Below are 21,617 nucleotides of genomic sequence, written 5' to 3'. Positions count from 1 at the left end.
AGTCATCTGGGGCCTCACCTTGGTGCTCCACAGCTGTCTCCTGCATCCAGCTGATAAACACCATCTTTCTCCCTGTCAGGCTGCTGACTTAACATGGTGGCCTTGCTTCTCTCTCTCTCAGTTTCATGACAGTGCAAGAGATGCAGTTCCCAGCTCATGAAGCACTGTAATTCACAGTGCTGGCAGCTTCCTGTGGATGAAGCTCAGATATATAAAGTCTGGCTTGGAAACCAAGGCCTCTGGATTCTAATCAGCCAGGCTCAGTCCTGGCCTCCCAGAGGCCAACGCTTGGTGAGATGAGGAAGTTCCTCTTTGTCCACCAACAGGTAAAAAAAAAAAAAAACATGAGGGGTGATTCAGTTTCATAGGCCATAAAGTTACATGTCCACTTCTTCCACTTCTTTTTCTTGTTTATTATGGTGGAAAACTTCCGAATTCACCATCTATATTTTGTCAGAGTATGGAAATTGTTTTATCTTGCAGGTTTCTCCACACCTCCCCCCCGGCACCCCCCCTCCCCGCTCTCTCTCCTCCTTCTGGTCTTGCTGGCTTCTCAGTCTGTCTCTTACCCGAGTCTTTAAATCTAGGCTGGCTACTGGCAGATGGAAGCAATCTGTGGGACAGGCACTGGGAGACATTCTTTCAGGGAGAGTTTTGTGTGGAAGGAAGGTCTGAACGGATAGCCATTTCAGGGCAGAAGGAACTACTTAGCCTCTCCTTCCCATGGGCTCCTCAAGTTTGTGTATATAAACAGAGTTCCCATGGCCAATGTGATAGGACAGCAGCAACACCTAGTTCCAATGTTTGTTACTTCCTTAGTCCTAGAAACCCAGTAAAGAGGCATGTGCCACATTGTCTGTCTTGTTCACAGCCCCCCAAAAAAGTTCCCCTTCTTTATCAGGTGTCTAACGGTCACCATGGCCATGGCTGATTTAACTAGGACTAAGCCTCTAGTCCGAAGTTACCTGACCTAGGATTTACTGAGCGCAATATTAAGACAACTTATGACAGCAGATTCTCCCTGTTGGTGGGCCTTTCCTCACCACTTCGTTGGGAAACTCTTAACCCTTTAGAAAGACTGTAAGAACGATACTTGCATACCAATAAGCCTGTCACTGGATTCTCCAGAGATCATTTCCTGTGCTGTATCACATGACCGCCCTTCTAGTCACCCTCCTGGCCATCTGCCCATACATTTCACTTTTCATTACCGAGGGAATCTGGAACACCATAACTGTTGGCTGGAGAGCCTATTGATGATTGGCAGAAGGACCCAGGGAAGGAGATTCGCCTGGATGAGATCATGACTGGGATGGAGCTGAAAACGTGCTTGCTGAAGAGGAAAGGAACAGGCAGCATCAAGGGAGGCAGAATCTGCAACCAGCTGCTGAGATGCCGACAGCATCTGTTTGGGTTGCTGACCTGAGTCTCATTTTAAATGAATCTTGGCTGAAGAGTTGGACAAAATTTCCAGCAATTTCTGAAGTGGCCATAAACACATTTCTGCCGGTTTCTTGTTTTTATTTATTTTTCTTACATTTAAAGGCTTTTTTATTTTCAATATTTTAGGAAGACTGCATACCTAGATACCTCATACTCCCACACATACACTTTTTTTCTTATTTAATGTAATGAAACAAAGTTAAAAGGCTCGAGTCTTTTATTATATAGTTGATACTATTTCTCCTGATTAATTGTTTGTTTCTCAAAATATCTCAACATTTCTCTTAGCTACTCTAGTCTGAATGTGGTAAGGGTTATTCTTTGCAACTTGCATCAAGTATAAGACCTCAAAGAAAAACAACAACAACAACAACCAAAAAGCATAACAATTAAGGATGAATGTCAACCAAAATATTGTTTTTAAAGTTGCTTGATTATCTCAAGTTATTGTAATTATTTTTATTTGTGTGTGTGGTGTTAGGGATCAAACTATCTAGGCAAGCTCTCTGCCACTGAGCCATGTCAAACCTGTCAAGTTAGAAAAACAAAAATGTTCTGGTACAAGTGGCTGTGAATAGAGCTGTAAAGATTGCTTTTTAAAAAATTATTTTTTAAGAATTTCATATATGAGAATTTACATATTTTCCTTCTTCCTAAATGAGTAATTACATAGTAGTTTCTTATAAAAATTTATATAATTTTCCTCCTCCTCTTCCCTCTCACTCCTTTCCTGCCTCCTCCTTACTACTTCTAGAATTTATGGTGTTTTATTCACTAATATTATTACATATATTCACATATACATTTATAAATACCATTTGTTGAGTTCATTTAATGTTGACCATATGTATATGTGTATAGAGTGGGCCACATGTGACTTCATAGCCTACTATTGAATTCATTCAGGGACTAGGCTGTCTTAATTATTTTTATATTGCTGTGCTTAGACACCATGGCTAAGGCAACTTATAAAAGAAAGTGTTTATTTCGGGCTTAAGTTTTCAGAGGTTAGCACTCGGGACTATGAAAGTGGGGAACATAGTAGTAGGTAGCCAGAAATGCACTGGAGCAGTTAGCTGAGAGCTCCTGTCTTGTGGGGCAGTCAGGAAGCAGAGAGGACTAACTAGGAATGCTGTGGGCTTTTGAAACCTCAGAGCCTGCTCCCTAGTGGCACAGCTTCCTTCAGTTAGGCCACACCTCCTAATCCTTCCCTAACAGTTCCATCAGCTGGTACCAAGTATTCAAATATGTGAGCCTGTGAGGGCCATTTTCATTCAAATAATCACGGGAGCCTTATGAGATTTCTTCCAACCATGTTGGCGTGGTAAATGGTGTTGTTACTTTTCAGCTGTTCTTTAGGTAGCCATATTGTTGAGATTTCATGGGTGTTCTTTCCTGTCATCTATAGAAGAGACTTTCTTTTCTTTTTTAAAAGATTTATTTATTTATTATGTATACAATGCTCTGCCTGCATTAGGCCTGCAGGCTAGAAGATGGCACCAGATCTCATTATAGATGGATGTGAGCCACCATGTGGTTGCTGGGAATTGAACTCAGAACCAACGGAAGAGCAGACAGTGCCCTTAACCACTGAGCCATCTTTCCAGCCCAGAAGAAACTGTCTTGCATTAGCCACCCTGGTCCATTAGCTCTTACAGTTGTTCCACACCTGTCTCCCTCTTTTGTGATGCTCCCAGAGCCTTTGTTGTAGATGTGTCATTTGGGGTTAGGAACCTCACAATCTCTTGTTCTCTGCATTTGAAGCTGTGGCTTTCTGTAATGGTCTTTGACTGCTATGAAAGGAAACTTCTCTGATAATGGGTTGTAGCTACACTGACTTACCTGTGGATATAAGGATAAATGGTTAGAACGCAGCTAGAAATCATACTGGTTTAGTGAAGTGGCTGTAGTAGGTTCTTTCGGGGCCATTGCTTCATCTGCAATGGCTAGATCTATAGGACCAGGCCTGTATTTCTTCCTGTTAAGTGCAACTTAACCTGATTGTATGGCTATTTGTTACCCCAAGATAGAAATAAGTGTGACTATTAAACCTTTGGAGACATCTTCCCATCTCACTCATTATTGGGGTTTGTAGACAACACATCTAGGTAGGACTATCAGTTTCCCACTTGGCAGCAAATCATAGTCAGCTGCTATGGACAATCTGAAGCAGCCCCGTTCCCCTCCTGGGAATAAAACAAAGATATATTCCCATAACAGTTTTGTGTTTTTAAAGAAACCAAAAATTCTCACTACAGAGGAAAAGGATTGTTTTATCTTACAGCTTATAGCCCACCATCTAGGGAGTCAGGGCAAGAACGCCAGCCAAGAACCTGGAGCCAGGAGCTGATACAGAAGCCACAGAGGAGGGCTCCCTGCCCCCTTGCTCATGGTGGCTTGCGCTCCCAGGGCCACTGGGGTAGGGGTGGTACAGCTCACAGTGAGTGAGCCCACTCACACCAGTCATCGGTTAATAAAACTCCACCATAGGTTGCCTACAGGAGAGTCTGGTTGGAACATTTTCACAGTCTGTCTTCCCAGATGACTCTTATTTGTGTTCAGTTGATGGAAACTAGAACACACAGTAGTCCAGCTGCCAACTTAGCAAACTTTGTTTTCACTCATCAGGAAAGAGGAAAGTTGTTCATATGCACACTCTGTGAGCAAACCCATGCCTGCCTTATCTCTGAGCTGTATTGACACTCCCATGTCTTTATGATGTAATCTGAGAGACTTGGGCATATCTCAGGGTGTCACAGTCTAATGCACCAGTGGTGTACCGATTAGACGGTGCCAGAAAAGCAACCACCATTCTGGAGGTCTTCACAAAATAATGCACGCCAGAGGGTAGGAGACGAACTCCACAAAGATAAGGCGACTATCCACTTCATAAGAGTTTATAGTGACAAGGAGTGGATCAGGCAGAAGCACACATTCTAGTATCTCACATCCCAGTTATAAATAAGGAAACATAGTGCTTTGTAAGTCTTTTAATTTGGTAAAGGATACATTTCACACCTAAGTGTGCCCCTTCTTTCCATGTCCTGGGGGTATGGAGTGATGCCAACTCTGAATATGGCTATAACAGGCAGGATCTGTACAAGTAGATCCAAGCTGGGTGAGAACAGAGCTTCTTCTGGGACCTAGTGACCTCATGGACACAGTGGTGTTGGAGGTGTAGGAAGATGCACATTTGGGGTCCTTGGCCATCCCTGCAGGGAGAATCATAGTACAGGGTCAGAGATCATGGAGGTGGGCCCTGGCAAACACAAGCAGGAAGGATATACCTTTCCATAGGAAGTTCCTGAGATACTAGTGAGTCCTGAGATACTAGCTGTGTCACACCATGGGACATCTAATGACCATACATCACTAATTGGGTTCAGCCAGACTCACTGGGTCACTAAGTTTGGTGGACTAACATAAATCATCAGTAAGAAAGGAAATGGAGTAACCAAGATGGAGCCTCAGCCACCGAGAGGATGACAGCACACTGTGTGAGCAGGTAGAGAACCAGCCTGGTACTTCGGAGGTTGTAGGTTCAAGCCTCGGTTCTAGAACCAAACCAATCACTTTAATTTTGGAATCGCTTCAGAGTCCAGAAAAGGAGCAAAGGCACTCCAGTCTAGCTTTGTCAACATCCAGATGTGGCACACTTAGCATAACTGAGGAAATAATGGCATAATATTAACAAAATGTCATACTTTAGATGGATCTTATTAATTTATGCTCAAGGTCCCTTTTCTGTCCAAGCATCCCATGCATAATGGCAGTCTACCAATGTTTCCACACCTAGAGGTTATGAAAGTTTTTTTTTTCTGTCTGTATTTGTGTCAGTGTTTTTGATGACAGCTCAGAGGTCAGTTACTTTGCAGACTGCATCAGTTAGGATGGATAGGTTCTCACTGTGTAACCCAGGCTAGCCTCAGCCTTGCCAGTGTTGGATTAGAGGTGTGTAGCAAGCTCTGTGCCTGGCTGTAGGATTTGTCTCTACATTGTCACATCAGAGCAAGGATGTTTGTTGTGTTAGTACCCTTGACCATGTTGCCGAGTGGCTTCTCTCAAGTCATTTTCCTCTTTGCATGGTATACTCTATAATTGCTAAGGAACCAATCCTCTACCCTTCCCACCAAGCGGGGTTTCGTAGCTCAGTCTGGCTGCAAAGGCTCTTTAAGTAGCAATGCCCCTGAACTCCCCATCCTCCTCCCTCTACATTCTGTGTCCTGGGTTTGCAGACATGTCTCACCACACCAGGTTTAGGTGGTGGTGCCAGGGACTGAACCTATGGCTTCACACATAATAGACAGCCACTGTACCAACTGAGCTATGTGCCTAGCCAGACACCCTGCTCTGAAGTGGGTAGAATTTCATTCTGAATTACACCTTAGCTCCTCGAGAATATATGGTATTGACATAAATTGGAGTTCTGCATTCAAGATTGCCCCTCCCACCCACTTATTGAATCACTTGTATCAGCATGAACTCATTCTCTGGGCTGTTACCTAATATTGTTTACTCTGTCACCTGTTCATCCCAGCATTGGCAATTGAGTTCTTCTCAGCTGTCCCCTGTGTGTGTCTCTCATGCTATCTCCATCATTTTGTTTTTGCTTGCTTGCTTTCTGGAACAAGATGACCCAGGCTCATTTTGTATGTTCCCCTCTTAATCCTAAAATTAGCCATGTCTTCATCAAAAATGCATGCAAGGAGTGATGAGTGCCATTCGGATGCTAGTTTCAAACCAAATGCAGGGAGAAGCAGCTGTGTTTCCACTTCCCAGGGTCTGTGTTGGAGAAGGTCACAGAGGAGCCAACCAAATGACTAACCTACCAAAGTCTGATCGTCAGCGCCTCCAGTGTGACACTAGTCATGTGCTCAGTAACTAATGTTTAAAACAAGTTCAAGTGGGATTGCAGTTTCACTCTGGACATTCTGCTGTCTGGGGCATTTTCCAGTGTCACCCCCCCCCCATAACCAATACTGATTCCTTGGGCCTAGTTTTCACAGCTCGTGATGATCTTATGGCTGTTGTAACCTCTGCAGAGAGCCCCGATGTGCAGTTGTTCCTGTCTCAGCTGAAACATCCAGTGAGCTATGTGTGTGGCACAGTGATGGCCAGTAAGAAAAGAGACAAAGCCAGACATGGTGGTGAAGGGATTTAATCCCAGGATTGAATCATTAGGCAGAGGCAGAAACTACAATCTTAGGGCTAGCCTGGTTTCCATAGTAACTTCATGGCCAGCCAGGACTACATAGTGAGACCTGTCTAAAAAGGGGTTAAGCAGAACCCATGTGGACTAAGAGTGGCAGGTTTATAAACGGTTTGGGGTGTGGTTTATGAGTGACAGTCTTACTATGCAGCCCACAGCTGGTCTGAATCTTGCTATATAGTTGAGGCTAGCCTGGGCTTGTGGTCCTTCTGTCTCTGCCTCCTGAGTCTTCACTCGTTTTGCAGGTGTGTACCCCCATGCCAAGCTTACTTAGTGTGGATTTAAAGAAGAGAAATGAAGAAAACCTCGCTGTAGTTTTTATAGAATAATGTGGATTTCTAGGGAGAAGGCAGATCTCTCAGAACAAGGACAGTAGAGGAGGAGAGGAAACAGTGAGTTCAGGAGAAAGCCACTGCACCGTGTCAACACAGCCAACAGGGCAATACGACATTTGCCAAGGAGCCATGGAGATGTAGGTGTGCATGCCTATTTTTAAAAAAATTATCTGTATTATTCGTATTCCCAATATGCCCGGCTAGTATTAAATTAAGACACACTTGTTATATTTTAAAATAGCCTTAGTTAACTTGGGGCAGGGAAGACATTAATCCTCTAAACTACTTCCCATTGTGGGGCAGGTATGTGATACCTGCCCGAATCCCATGCCATCTGTTTCTAAAGAACTTCTATCAAGCCACCTCCCATCCATAATCCCAAATTCTTTTAAAGTTCTCCATCTGTGTCGGATCTCCATCCATGCCTGCCACATGTTTCTCCTCCATCTAACCCATGGCAGCCTTCCTTTCCTCCTAGGGTCTTTTTCTTTCCTCTTCTTTTACTTCTTCCCAGAATTCCCCCCTCCCTCTCTCTCCAGGTGGGGTGGCTTTTTATTAAGCAAAAGGTGGGTCATAGAGACAGCAAGCAGTAATTAGCACCAGAATACATCAGACCATCCCCAGCAATCCCCTCCTCTGCCCTGGCTTCTCCTCCCTTCTCCTCCCCTTTCCTATCCCTCTTTTTCTGAGCTCATAGGTGTTTTGCTAAGTCCATTCTTTCTGAAGGATGCAGTGGAGAGAAAGACATTCTCAGGAGTCTGTGGTTTCCCAGCATAGCAGCATGACTCCAGTGGGTCTGAGACCAGAGTAACTGTGAGCTAAAGGGTGTATTGTGAAAACACAAAACTGGGCATGTTAGCTTATACCTATAACTCCAGCACTATAGAGGTTGAGGCAGGAGGATCACTGCAAGTTCAAGGCCAGCCTGGTCCACAAAGAGAGTCCCATTCTAAACCAGGCAGGCCTAATTAGTGAGATTGTATCTCAAAAACAAAACAATAGCTGGTGTGGCAGCACACGCCTTTAATCCCAGCACTGGGGAAGCAGAGGCAGGCAGATCTCTGTGAGTTCGAGGCCAGCCTGGTCTACAAAACAAGTCTAGGACAGCCAGAGCTACACAGAGAAACCCTGTCTCAAAAAACCAAATAAAACCCCACCACTACCAACCAACCAACCAACAAACAAATCCCCAAGGCCCAAAACAACAAATAACAACAAAAAAATCTCCTCTCACACAGTCTGATATATTAAAAATGACTAGAAAACATGAAAATTCCAGTATGGCATGATTAATGATCAAAGAGATGGAAATATTTACTATCTCAATTTGATTATTACACTCTATGTATGAATTGAATTGCAATAACATACTTCATGATACAAATAACCCTCAATAAAGAAAAAAAAAGAAATATTGTACTGGTCGTTACAAACATTCTATTGATACCACTCGCATTTCTTTTGTTTTGTTTGTTCATTTATTTTTGGGGGACAAGGCTTCTCTGTGTAGCCTTGGCTGTCCTGGACTTGCTTCGTATGTAGACCAGGCTTGGCCTCGAACTCAGGGTGATTGGCCAGCCTTTGCTGGGATTAAAGATGTGCCCCACCACACCCGACTGCAGTGCTTCTTTTACTACTGCAAAAGCTGAGCAAACTGGTGAATCCGGGTGCTGGAAGCATTCTTTATGCACTAAAGGTTTTCATGCCTTGATTTCCCTTCCTTTCCCTTGTCATGCTCTGTGCCCTCAGAGACTGTACAGGTACACTCTTCCTGTATCTAACATTGGGGATTTTCCACCAAGAACACCAGATATCCTCACTGCAGAATTCTTGCAAAATTTATGTAAGTAATAAAGCTTCTGTGACACACTGCACATGTGGAACAGCCAAGGGGAAATTTCTCTGTTGTGATCCGAGGTCAGCATTGCCATGATGCCAAATCAGGGTAAGATATTACAAGAACAATGACAACAGACAGAACGATGTCCACATGAATTAGGTCACAAAAGTATTCAGTTTTAAGTGTAAGACTCCAGGTGGCCTGGGCTTAGCCATCATAACAATAGCATTGTTAGCTGAGCAAAGCAAGCTAAGAATTACAGGCTGATAACAAGGGCAAACAAAGTAACAGTAAACTGAGAAGGACAATTTAAAAATTCTCCATTAACCCCCATCTCAACCCTGCCCCCAGAATTTACTGCCCATCTCTCACCCTACTTAGAACTTACTACCTCAGACCCCCATTTACCTAAAAGGTCACCTCTTGTTACCCTATCACTCGTTAACCATTGTTGCGAAGTTCTGCATCTGAATATGGTATATTAATCTGACTCTTGCAGAATGGGGTCTTCCCTCTCCTCAGAGCTTGGTGGACCCTGGTCGGTGAGCTCAATAAAATTCCTTTGCTTTTGCATTGACTCTGGACTCTGACTGTCAATTGGGCTTCCAGGAATAGAATCCCGCAATCTGAGTCTAGCATAAGCAAGTGGAATATAAACATAGAAACACATATACAAAGCCGGATGTGGTGGCACACACCTTTAATTCCAGCAGAGGCAGGCAGATCTCTGTGGGCTTGAGGCCAGCCTGCTCTACAAAGTGAGCCCAGGACAGCCAGGACCACACAGAGAAACCTTGTCTGGAAAAACAAAAACAAAAAGCAAACCCAAAAAGAAACAAGTATTCATGCATCATGACAAAGTAGAAATTGTCCAAGGAATGAATGCAGGACTACCAAGACACTTATTTCTAAAATCAATGTAAATAAATTTTTAAAAACTTTCTATGAGGAGCACAATAGAAGGTATGGCTTGATCATCTGAGGGGGCATTTATGAGCAGATCTGTGGACCTCAAGCTTAAAGAAAAACACTTTCCCTACCATTTTAGGACCCGGCCTGGTTGGTCTATTGTCACTTCTGTAAGCATTGTGCTGGAGTTCATAGTCAGTGTTAAAAGCAAGAAAAAGAACAGGTATGCAGATTGGAAAGAAGAAAAATCCACAAAGATCATGTAATGATTTATGTAGACATTCTAAGAAAAATGTCTACTAGAAAGAGCGGGTTTAACAGTGTACCTTGTCAACATAAAATAAATTGTATTTCTGTATAGTAACAGTGAACAACAGGAAATCAACATTCTTAGGCTGGACTGTAGTTCAGTGGGTTCAGCGCTTGACAGGATGCATGAACCCTGGGCTTGATCCCTAGAGCTGTCTGCAAGCCCAGCTCCTATGAGTGGAGGCAGAGGGATCAGAAGACAAGATCATCCTCAATATACAGTAAGTCATAGTGTCAGCAACTTGTTCTCAAAGTGTTCATCTAAAAAGAAATATGTTTGGGCTAGTTCTAGCTAAGAGCTACATAACCGCTAAGAGCACTTTTTAAAACATAAGGACCAGAGTTCAAAGTCCCAGAAAGATATATAACCTAGAAGTGACTGTGTACTGCCCTGTGGTGGGTGAACAGCAGAGTCAGGAGGCTCGCCATAAAGACACTCTCCAAGTGGCGAGGGATAGAACAAAACACACATATGCTACACATACATGTGCGGTGTTTGTGGGTCTTCAAGCTCACTGTAACAATCTCCTGTAACCCAGGCCACAGACTTGAAGTTGAGGGGACAGGGAGTGCCACACCCATTCCGCTAGAGTCTGTGTGACATGAGACCTTATCGGCTCAGAGGATGCTCAGACATTGATCAGGTGATGGGCAACCAGATTCTCGAGGGTCCCTGGCAGAAGCCCAGGGATTTGTTGAGGTGAGCATCCCGAGTCCTGGGTGTACAGAGCCTGGCTATTGGCCTACTTCTGCTTTTCCTCCTTCCTTGTTCTATAATCACTCACGCATTCTTATTAAGTTCACCTCCAGGGCAAGGTCGTTCTTACCCTCTGAACATCTCAGTAACTGAGAAACCTGATGTGAGCCCATTGGGAAATGAACCAATGGTGGCCGTGGATGAAGTAGTTCCGCAGAAAACTGAACGTCTCATATTAAACATTACCAGAAACATGACTGTAAATGAAATTACACCTTGGGGGTGAAGGTGTTTGTGCAGTTGATACAGAAAGAAAATGAGACTGTGCAGGAGACACTTGACAAATGGCAACAGCTGGAGTATAGGCAATAGAATTCTAGAAAGAGAAGGCATATCCAGGAATGTGAGGATAGCGAGGAGAATGAAGCAGTCCCAGGAGTTACCAGGAAAACAGAAAATGGGACAACTTATGACTGGATTGAAGGGAAATGGTAGAAGAGACCCAAATACAGAGAGCCATATGCTCTAAGAACCACTCCCTACCGTCCATTACCATATATAGGAGTGTAGATGAGGATTTAACATGATGGGTTACTAAGGATGGTAAAAGGATAAGATATTAGGACCTGAATCCCTGGGAAAGAATCTTGAGGGCCAGACCTCCATGGTGCACTTTAACTGCAGCAGAGAAAAATGACATAATTACACAACTCACCAAGGTGGTAGTAAAGTATGGCACCTCGTGGAATTGTTTTGGTTTACAATGTATGGGACTACGAGAAATGTTAAGATGTGTAAAGGAATATAACAACTTTATCTAAGTATGGGCTGCAGACATGCAGACTTGCACTTCTCTCATGGGTAAAAGGCATAATAACATGCCTGAGAAAGGAGCCAGCTTCGCCTGGCTGACTGCGAATTCTAAGAAAAGCTCATGCCACCTTCTGAGGTGATTAACCGCAGTCTGTCTCTGGCTCTTATGCATAGCCAGAGGACCTTGTTATACTTTTAGTTTCTGATTATTGCTGTACTTTGCACTTTGTAACCTGATCTGTATCTCTTAAACTGTGGTTTGTAGCTAGCCGAAGTTCCTGTCATGACTGTATAAACCACTGAGCTCAAGTAAAGATTTTGGCAGCAACACTGAACCTCCCTTGTGTTTATGTCTGTCTGTCGTGCCGAATCTGTCCCCACCTGATATCCTAGGGCCCTTGTTCTCCACAGCTAGAAGCCCCCTCGGTGGTACGTAGCAAGGGAGGAACACTTATTGACTGTGACAGTGACTGCAGAAAAGCTGAGGCTCAGGTGTTATCAGCGGAGCTGACTGAGGCAGTCCCCAGCCCTGCCTGGTTAAACACTTCAGAGAGGTCAGAGAAGTCTCCACCTTTGCCTGGCAATGCTTCAGTTGTAAGATGCCATGAAAAGAAGCACACAGCTGGGCTGGGGACAAAGTGCTTGCCTTGCAAACATGAGGATCTGTTGATTGCAGCATAAAGGCTGGACATGGTGGTGAACATTTGCAGTTCTGCTACTAGAGAGACGGAGACAGGGGACCCTGGGGCTCTCTGGCCACCCGGCCAACTCTCAGTGGCAGGCTGCTAGCCAAGCCTATGTTGGAAATCCAGGTGGGCCCTAGGGAGACAACTCAGGAGGTGAGAGAACTTGGATCTCTGTGAAGCCCGAGGATCTGAAGTCCACCTAAGAGTTGGGCATGGCCGTTCCTTGTGGCAGAAAAAGGCAGATCCTGGGAGCCTGCTGTGTAGCCAGGCTTCCTAGCTCAAACAGTCCAGTTCAGTGAGAGAGCCTGTCTCAGAAAAATAAAAATAAAAACAAAAACAAACCCCAAAACAACAATAGCAACAACAAACCCAAAAACCAACCTCCACAAACAAACAAACAAACAAACAAGCAGAAAAAGCATCTCATATCCTCTGTTCCATGCACATGCATGCATGGGTATATGTTTTCACACACCTGTTCATACACTTTACATCTCCTCCATATAAACATGGTCTCTAAAGGGGCTCTTGCCTCAACATTCATACAACACACACACACACACACACACACACACACACACACACACACACACACAGGCAGAAAACAAAGTTAGGTGCACATTTGAAACCCTTGGCTTGAGGCAATGTTGACAATTCATGAAAATTTTGGGAGAGCAAAGAAAAGGTCTGGATATAGGGAGCTCCATCAAAATACCTACACAATTTTTAAAAAAACATTGAAAGTTCAATTCTGAACTTCAAATGGAAAAACAAAAAATCCAGAATAGCTAAAACAATAAAAGATCATCCAGAGGAATCTCCATACCTGATCTCGGGCTATACTATAAATCAGCAGTAATTAAAACAGCATAATACTGGCACAGCAACAGGCTGGTTTATCAGTGGAATTGAATTGAAGACCCAGATATGAATCTACACACATATAGTCACTTGATTTTTGACAAAGAAGCCAAATCCATTCGATGGAAAAAGGATAGCATCTTCAACAAATGGTGCTGGTCTAACTGGATGTCTATGTGTAAAAAAATGCAACTGGATCCATATTTGTTACCTTGTACAAAACTCAAATCTAAGTGGATCAAAGACCTCAACATAAAACCAGAGACACTAAGTCACTTAGAAGAAAAATTGGGGAAGAGCCTGGAACACATTGGCACAGGAGACAACTTCCTGAACAGAACACCAACAGCCCAGGCCTTAAGGTCAACAATTAATAAATGGGACCTCATGAGGCTGAGAAGCTTCTGTAAGGCAGGAGACACTGTCAAGAGAACAAAACAACAGCCTACAGACTGAGAAAAGATCTTCACCAACCCTATATCTGACAAAGGTCTAATATCCAAAATATATAAAGAACTCAAGAAATTAAACAGCACCAAACCAAATAACCCAATTGAGAAATGGGGCTCAGAACTAAACAGATAATTCTCAACAGAGGAATATCAAATGGCTGAGAAACACTTAAAGAAATGCTCAACCTCCTTAGTCATTAGGGAAATGCAAATCAAAACAACTCTGAGACTCCATCTTACACCCATCAGAATGGCTAAGATCAAAAATTCAAGAGGCACCACATGCTGGCCAGGATGTGGAGAGAGAGGAACACTCCTTCATTGCTGGTGGGAATGCAAACTAGTATAGCCACTTTGGAAATCTGTCTGGTGCTATCTCAGAAAAATGGGAATAGGGCTTCCTTAAGACCCCGCTATTCCACTCCTTGGAATATACCCAGAAGATGCTCCAGCACACAACAAGAAAATTTGCTCAACCATGTTCATAGCAGCCTTATTCATAATAGCCAGATCATGGAAACAGCCTAAGTGTCCCTCAGTAGAAGAATGGATAAAGAAACTGTGGTACATTTACAACATGAAATACTACTCAGCTATTAAAAACAAGGAATTCCCAAAATTTGTGGACAAATGGATTGAGCTAGAAATGATCATAAGGAGTGAGTTAACCCGGAAGCAGAAAAAGACAAACGGTATGTACTCACTTAATGTGCATACTAGCTCAAGGGGCATGTCCAATGAAAGTCTTCACTTACCATGAAACTGGAACAGAGGGGAGGACATTGTATTGGGACTCTGGATGAGAGAAGCATGGGAGAATAGCAAAGTAGAAGGATCCAGAGGGTCCTAGAAACCTACAAGTAGAACATTATGATAGGCAGATTTGGGCCTAGGGGTCCCACTCAAACTAAGGCACCAGCCAAGGACAATACAGGCCGTAAACTTCAAACCCCTACCCAGATCTAGCCAATGGGCAGGACATTCTCCACAGTTTAGTGGAGAGTGGGGTATGACTTTCACAGGAACTCTGGTGCCTCATATTTGACCAAGTCCCCTAGAGAGGGAGACCTGGTGGCACTCAGAGGAAGGATAACAGGCTACCAAGAAGAGACTTGATACTCTATGAGCATATAAAGGAGGAGGAAGTCCCCCTCAGTCAGAGTCATAGGGGAGGGGAGTAAGGGGAAAATGGGAGGGAGGGAGGAATGGGGGGATACAAGGGATGGGATAACCACTGAGATGTAATAAGAATAAATTAACAAAAAAAGGTCTGGATTTAGGGAGCTTTCTTTCACTTTACCCTAGGAAAGGCTTGAACATGGAAGAGCAAAAAAAAAAAAAAAAGGTCTGGAACTGGGAATGTCCTTCCATTTTTACCCAATTGCTGGCAATAATTAAAACAGTTAAGTTTTAGATCTGTCCAAGTTTGGTTGCAGAGGCATGTAAGCATAGAAGCCCTTAGTGTGGGCATAGGGTTTTGAGATTCTCTAAAAGACATCCCAAATGCATGTCAGGAGGAACGGACAACTGGACATTTCCCATGGGGACATGAGGTCAATAATCTGTTATGCCAGCCCTCAAAATGGGTAGTGACCAAAAGAACAGGTGCACAGACTGTTCCAGTGACTCCTCAGTACTGGACAGGGACCAAAGAGCACAGCTCCCTGGCTGAGCTGGCCTGGGGCACAGTCATCTACCTAGTGCATTAGGAATTTTTCTGAGGCCAAGCAGCAGCAGTGGCAGCCTGGGGGTGCAACTGAGCCTGTTCTCACCCAGTGGAAAGTGTCCTAGTTGGAGGTCAGTGAAGAGGTTGGGTACCTCCACTCCCAATGAACCAGAGAGGTGTCAACAGTCTCTTGGACAAAGTGAAGCATTTACATGATGAGGAAGGAATAATTCAGCTGGTGTTGGGTACAGAAAGGTGGCAATTGGGTAGTTAGGGAAAGGGGAGTCCCAAAACCCGTGAAGAGGGGGAGGAATGCCACCCTCAGAGATAGACATTGGTGAGAAACTTAGCTTTTGACTGACAGTGCTTATCTGGATTTCATTTGACCTGAGAGGTGGAGTTTCTGTAGCTACAAGAATCCTTCTAAGTTCATAAAGGGAGATAAATTTAGCATAATCACTGTTTGAAATCTGCAGGGAAATACACATTGTTAGACATGTACACAGTGTAGGAAAAGGCAGTAGACATGCAGCACAGCAGAAGCCTGGGAAAAGAAGTTTGTGTTAAAGTGTGAATAGTACCATGAGAGACACTTTAAGAAAGAGACAAACACCCCTACCCAGATCTAGCCAATGGACAGGCCATTCTCCACAGTTGAGGGGAGAGTGAGGTCTGACTTTCACACGAACTCTGGTGCCTCATATTTGACCATGTCCCCTGGATGGGGAGGCCTGGTGGCACTCAGAGGAAGTATAGCAGGCTACCAAGAAGAAACTTGATACCCTATGAGCATATATGGAGGAGGTAATCCCCCTCAGTCACAGTCATAGGGGAGGGGAGTAAGGGGAAAATGGGAGGGAGGGAGGAATGGGAGGATACAGGGATGGGAAAACAACTGAGATGTAATATGAATAAATTAATAAAATACATTTTAAAAAATTTAGAAAAAGAAAGAGACAAATAAAAGGGAATTTAAAATCTTGGAACTATGATAGGATGGTATAGTGGAAAGTTTTACCATAATTAGATTAAGGAATTAGAGCTCCATTGATCAGTGTCAACCCTCTGAACAGTTAATACAGCAATAGCATAGCAACAGGAAGAAATAAAGCATCTTTTAGACATGTTGACCTCCATAACTCACATTTACCAACTTAAAACACATTCATAGACCTTCTAACATTCATAAAATGTCTTTCTGGAAGCTCTAAAACATAGATGAGATTGCTGTAAGGAGTCACTGCCCTTTAGCTAAAAGAATGGTAACAAGGTAGACTGTATCCAGACCTGACAGTTAAAGTTTGGTCTCCTGCATATAAAGAGGGCTGGGAAGGTACCTGAAGTCTCCCATGATAGAAGCTGGCCATGTGACTACTTAGCCTGAGTATGAGTTTAAAACAGATCTGTAGCATTACCCTCCCTGTTTGGCAAGGCTGCTGAATCTAAGAGCCATTTGTACTCCACCAGGTCAAGGAGCTTCAAGGCTGGAAGTGTGTAAAGCTCTTGTGCTGCTTGAACCTGCAGTGGCTTGGCACAGAGAACAAGCCTGTGTGAGAGCAGTGACATCCATAGGACAAATTTGCCAACAGGCTAGGCTGTGGGACCAGTGTCTCATTCTGCTTGCAGCTGTCTCCTTTTGGCTGCCTCTGAAACAAGTCCCTGGCAGAGCTGACTCAGGCTGGACCCCAGCGGGAAGGGGCATTGTAGACCTATATTTTTCCTGAGGGGCCTGGAGTATAGTTGGCTGTAACTGAACCAGTTGGGAAGGCTCCTCTTGGGTTTTAAAGATTTTACCAGTTCCTATAATGGGGGATCAGGAAACATCCTTAGCCTTTTAATTAAGAAGGCAATGAGATGGCAGTTTCATTTATCTTAAGAATATTTAAATAGGCAAACTCTGAGTATAGCTTATCTTAATACTTAAAGACTAAGACTTTAGGTTTTATCTCTGTTAAGTTGGAACATTAAAAACAAAAGTACAGTCCAAAGGGAGCAGAACAGTTTTGTATGATCCATAACCCTACATGTAGAATTTTAGGCTAACCATGGTTTAAGGCAGTGATTTAAATTTTAACATTGTAAATAAATGAATGTGAATACAGTAGAACATTATAAAAACCTTATCAAACCCATTAGCCAGGAAGCCTGTAGTTGAATCCAGGTTAGCTGATGACAGGAGGAACAGCATTTATCTTGTTAATTTGAATAGACCTTCTATAACTCTGAAATAAGAAACATTTAGAACCAGGGTACAATAAAATGTTTTTTTAATATAAAAGGAAATTTACAGTTTAAGTTTTAAATAATCTAAACATCACACCCCAGAAACAATCATATACCCAATAAACAATCTTTATTAAAGAGTTGGAAAATATAGTCTTAGAGAAAGCAAAGCTGCCCTGTCTGAGGTCCAGAGGCTTGGAGCCAGTCATTGTGTGCAGGTGATTGACCCTGCCCCTAGCCTTCCTTAGTGCACCTTTGCCAGGCTGGGCTCAGGGGCTGTGCATGAGCATCTTCAGTGAATCTCTGGCATATCTGTGGTGAGAAGGGGGAGGGGCTAGGGCTGTGGCAGGAAGCTAGCGGTCACGTGGACAGACCATGTGTAATAACTTCTTTAATGGAAGAGAACAGACAGTCCTCAAGCACCCCAGAAATGGTTTGGGGTCACTCTGGAACAGCACGGTTGCACAAGTTGTTCATGAAGTGGGGATTGGTGGTAGCAGGCACCATCTGGTTGCCCCAAGCCCACCCTATGGGGTACAATCTCTTTTCCCACCAGCCTCAAATGAACCATGCAATGTAGCAGTGCTGCAGCATTTTTTTTAACCTGGCTGGGCTTAGATCTAAGACCTTCCCCATGTGCAGGCAGGAAGGACAGGAAGCCTAGTGCCCGACTGCTCTAGGGGCCAAGTTTAGGGCTTTTGGGGGGCGGGGGCAAACCAAGAGAGTATCTGTTTACCTCAGTGGTAGTCTTGAAAGCTGGTCAGAAAGACTTCTCCACAAGTGGCCTGGGGTAAGTGGCTAGGTTAGTATGAGACAGCCAGGAAATAAGAGAGTACTCAGAAATTTGTTATGGACAGTAAAGGGAGATGGGCTTCCATTGTGAAGACAATAGAATGGACCTCCAGTTTAGTAACTGAGTCATGGGCACCAATGTTATATTTAATAATTAGATAGTAAGGTAATAAGATGCCAGGCAACAAATATTATGTTGTAGAGGGGTTTAGTAGATGAACATGGGGGGAGAAGGAAAGGGAGAAAGGGGTACCCCAGAAAGAGACAGAGACAGAGAGAGAGAGAGGAAGAGTAAGAACAGAGAAGAAGTAGAGAGAGGAAAAGTAGTAGAGAGGAAAAAGAGAGAGGAAAAGTAAGAAGAGACCATGAGGAGAGTTTATTCTTTTATATGGCCCTGGGTAGGGCCATGCCCCCATGGCAGGTAAGCAGTGACATCACAGGTAGGCAGACTGAAGCAGAATGCTAGCAGGTTGCCTATCTGATGGCTCAGGCAACTGCTCAGGATTGAAAGAAGAAAGAGGGAAAGAAACCCAGGGTTCCTTCTCTAGAGACTGGCTGTACTGTGGCCAAGGAGGAAAACTTAAACTGACTACAATTTTTTCTACAGCTGAGGCTGTAAAAGCAGCTTCTAGCCAGAAACCTCACAGGGGTCTTAAAAGGAGGCTCTTTGATACCTAGATTGGTCTCTTTGCAGTGATCTCCAGTAAGCTAGTGTAAACTTGGGCCTGACAGCCCTAGAAGGCTAATGGTAAAGCCCAGAGTCTGATAACCTATTTGCAAATCTACAGGGAGATAAGGAACAAGAGAAAGATAGAAAAATGACCCACCCATATACACATACATTCAAGAGAAAACATGGATAAAGTTAGGTATCTTAACTTCAACTGGATGAAGTTAAACTTCCTAATTTCAACACCGATTATTGTTGGTAACTGTATTTATATTTCTGAGAAAAGGAAATTAATTACCTTACAGTCCAAAAAGGGGCAATTAATTTAAAAAAAGATGAATTCTAAAATACATGTTTTAAAAGTAAACATTTCTTATCTATGTATCCATTACATAAGTTCATAGTAAGTTCAGAGTGACGAAGATTGACGAGGCCTAAAGGTTAACAGCGTCTAAAACTTACAAGGATATATGATTTTCAAAGGACTGACACAGCTAAACATTTTCCAGCTATATTAGTTCATAATGAATTCATGACAAGTTTATCTGTCTTTCATTCTAAGACACAGAGTAAATTTAAAATGACTATATATGATGCCACAAATTGACAAGGTATAAGGAACTATAAGAGAAAAGTTTGTATATTTAGACATTAAGGTTCATGTCTAATTTAGACATTTCTAGGTAGCCCCATTATATCTTGGATTCATGGGAAGTTTAAACTAACTTGTCTATATTTACTGTGAATACCAGGAGTCATGGTGCCATCTGGAATGAAGTCTTATCTGAGGGCACAAGTCGGCTTCAAAGTCATCCCCTAATGAGACATCTGGGCCTTTAAAATGATTTGAATCAAATCAGGAATTCCAGAGTTGGGCATTAAGTCACCTGAACAATAGTAAATACTCAAGAAGTTCCTGTAGGAAGTTTGCTCAATCTGAGCTGCTCAATACCCAGAAGGTGACATTTCACACCAACTCCAGAAAGTTTTCCTTTTTGGTTTTTTTGAGACAGGATTTCTCTCTGTAACTTTGCATTTCTTGGACTAACTTTGTAGACCAGACTGGCCTTGAATGTAGCCTTGGCTATCCTGGACTCGCTTTGTAGACTAGGCTGGCCTTAGACTCACAGAGATCTACCTGCCTCTGCTTCCCTGAATGTTGGGACTAAAGGCATGTGCCATGATGCCTGGCTTTAATGCCAGATTTTAGAGACATGCAGCAGTGCACAATTGATGGGTTTGTCAGAGGTTGGAAGCACTTTTGGGGTGCACCACGGCACAGACCTTGCAAAGTTCCTGATCCTTTCCAGAGATCTCATGCCTACTGAACTTCCACAAATCAATGGCTCTTGACATTGTGTCAGAGACTAGAACAATCCTCGGAGTGTACCAAGATGTACCAAGAACTCAACCTCATGTGAAAACTTCAGAGCTAAATGCAGGGCCACCATTAGAATGTATAAATTTTTTTGAGTTGACCACATAGCCAGAGAGGCAAGGGATGAAGCCAGAGTTGATAGTACAAGAGTCTCAGTTTCAAGGTATAAAACATGTTACAGGGAATCAAGGACACAGATAGCAAATGCAGAATCAATGAGATTGACTTCTGGAATATACTTAGAACACACAGATCATTCTGAGTTGATCAGAAGAGACCACAGGCCCAAGGTATAGGATCTTCTGAATTGATCCAAGGACAGCATTTGGGATATATAAAAGCTGTGGAGAAGGTCTCAAAGCATGAAGAGCTGACAGCTGTGGAGATAACATCAGGGCCACATTTGGGAGCTGTGAAATCCATGCAGTTAAGGTCAAGGTCAAAGCTGGGACATGTCCAGCCTACGCTGTCAAAACTAGGGATGCAAGCACGTGATAGGAAACTTGAGGAGCTGCCTCCATGCTCCAGGTCAGAAGACATAAAACCTGAGTTTCTACCTTCAAGGCAAAAGTTAGAAGATTGGGAATCTGTGACCTTAACCCCAGGACAATGTCTAGAGAGGAAAAAAAATCTAAAGTGGTATTCCCAAGAACTTCCCAGGCCATAGATATAAAATCTATGAAGTTGCCTCCAGGTTCAAGGATTCAAGACTTGAAAACTGTGGGTTTCTTTGGGGATATACAGGCTCAAGATGCAAATGCCATGAGTTTGAAACTTGAACCAAAAAAGCAAGGGGAGCATCCTGTGACCTTTGTACCAGGGGTGCTGTTTCAAGAGAATCCTATGGAGGGCATTTGACTTTTATTTTCATTAAAAAATAATAAATTTTTAGGTTAACAAAAATAATTGGTTTCACCAGAATGTTTCCAAACACACATAAAATCAAACTTTATACTCCGTGGTGGCTGTCCCACTGTTCCCCCCTGTGGCCCCACCCCTTGCTACCTGCTTTCTTTCCTTTCCCAAGACAATGCGCATTCTACTTATCACTTGTAAGTCATCACCTCTTTCTCCTCCTCCATAAAGATCTCTGCCTCCCTTCTCCTGATCCCCCTTTTAGTTTCAAGACACTTGAATGTTTAATCTCTAATCTAGACCAATCTCCCCCTACAATTAAGAAAATGAAGATAACAGCAAAATCTGATAGCTAGTTTTATGTTAACTTGATACTCACTAAAGTCATCTGAGGCAGAAATCTTAAAACAAAACAAACAAACAAACAAAAAAAGCCAGGCATCATAACACATGCCTTTAATCCCAACCCTTGGGAGGCA

The sequence above is a fragment of the Acomys minous genome (genome assembly GCF_964271855.1).
Source record: "Acomys minous genome assembly, chromosome: 9".
In the NCBI taxonomy this organism is placed as follows: domain Eukaryota; kingdom Metazoa; phylum Chordata; class Mammalia; order Rodentia; family Muridae; genus Acomys; species Acomys minous.
Note: the sequence above shows the minus strand (reverse complement) of the source record.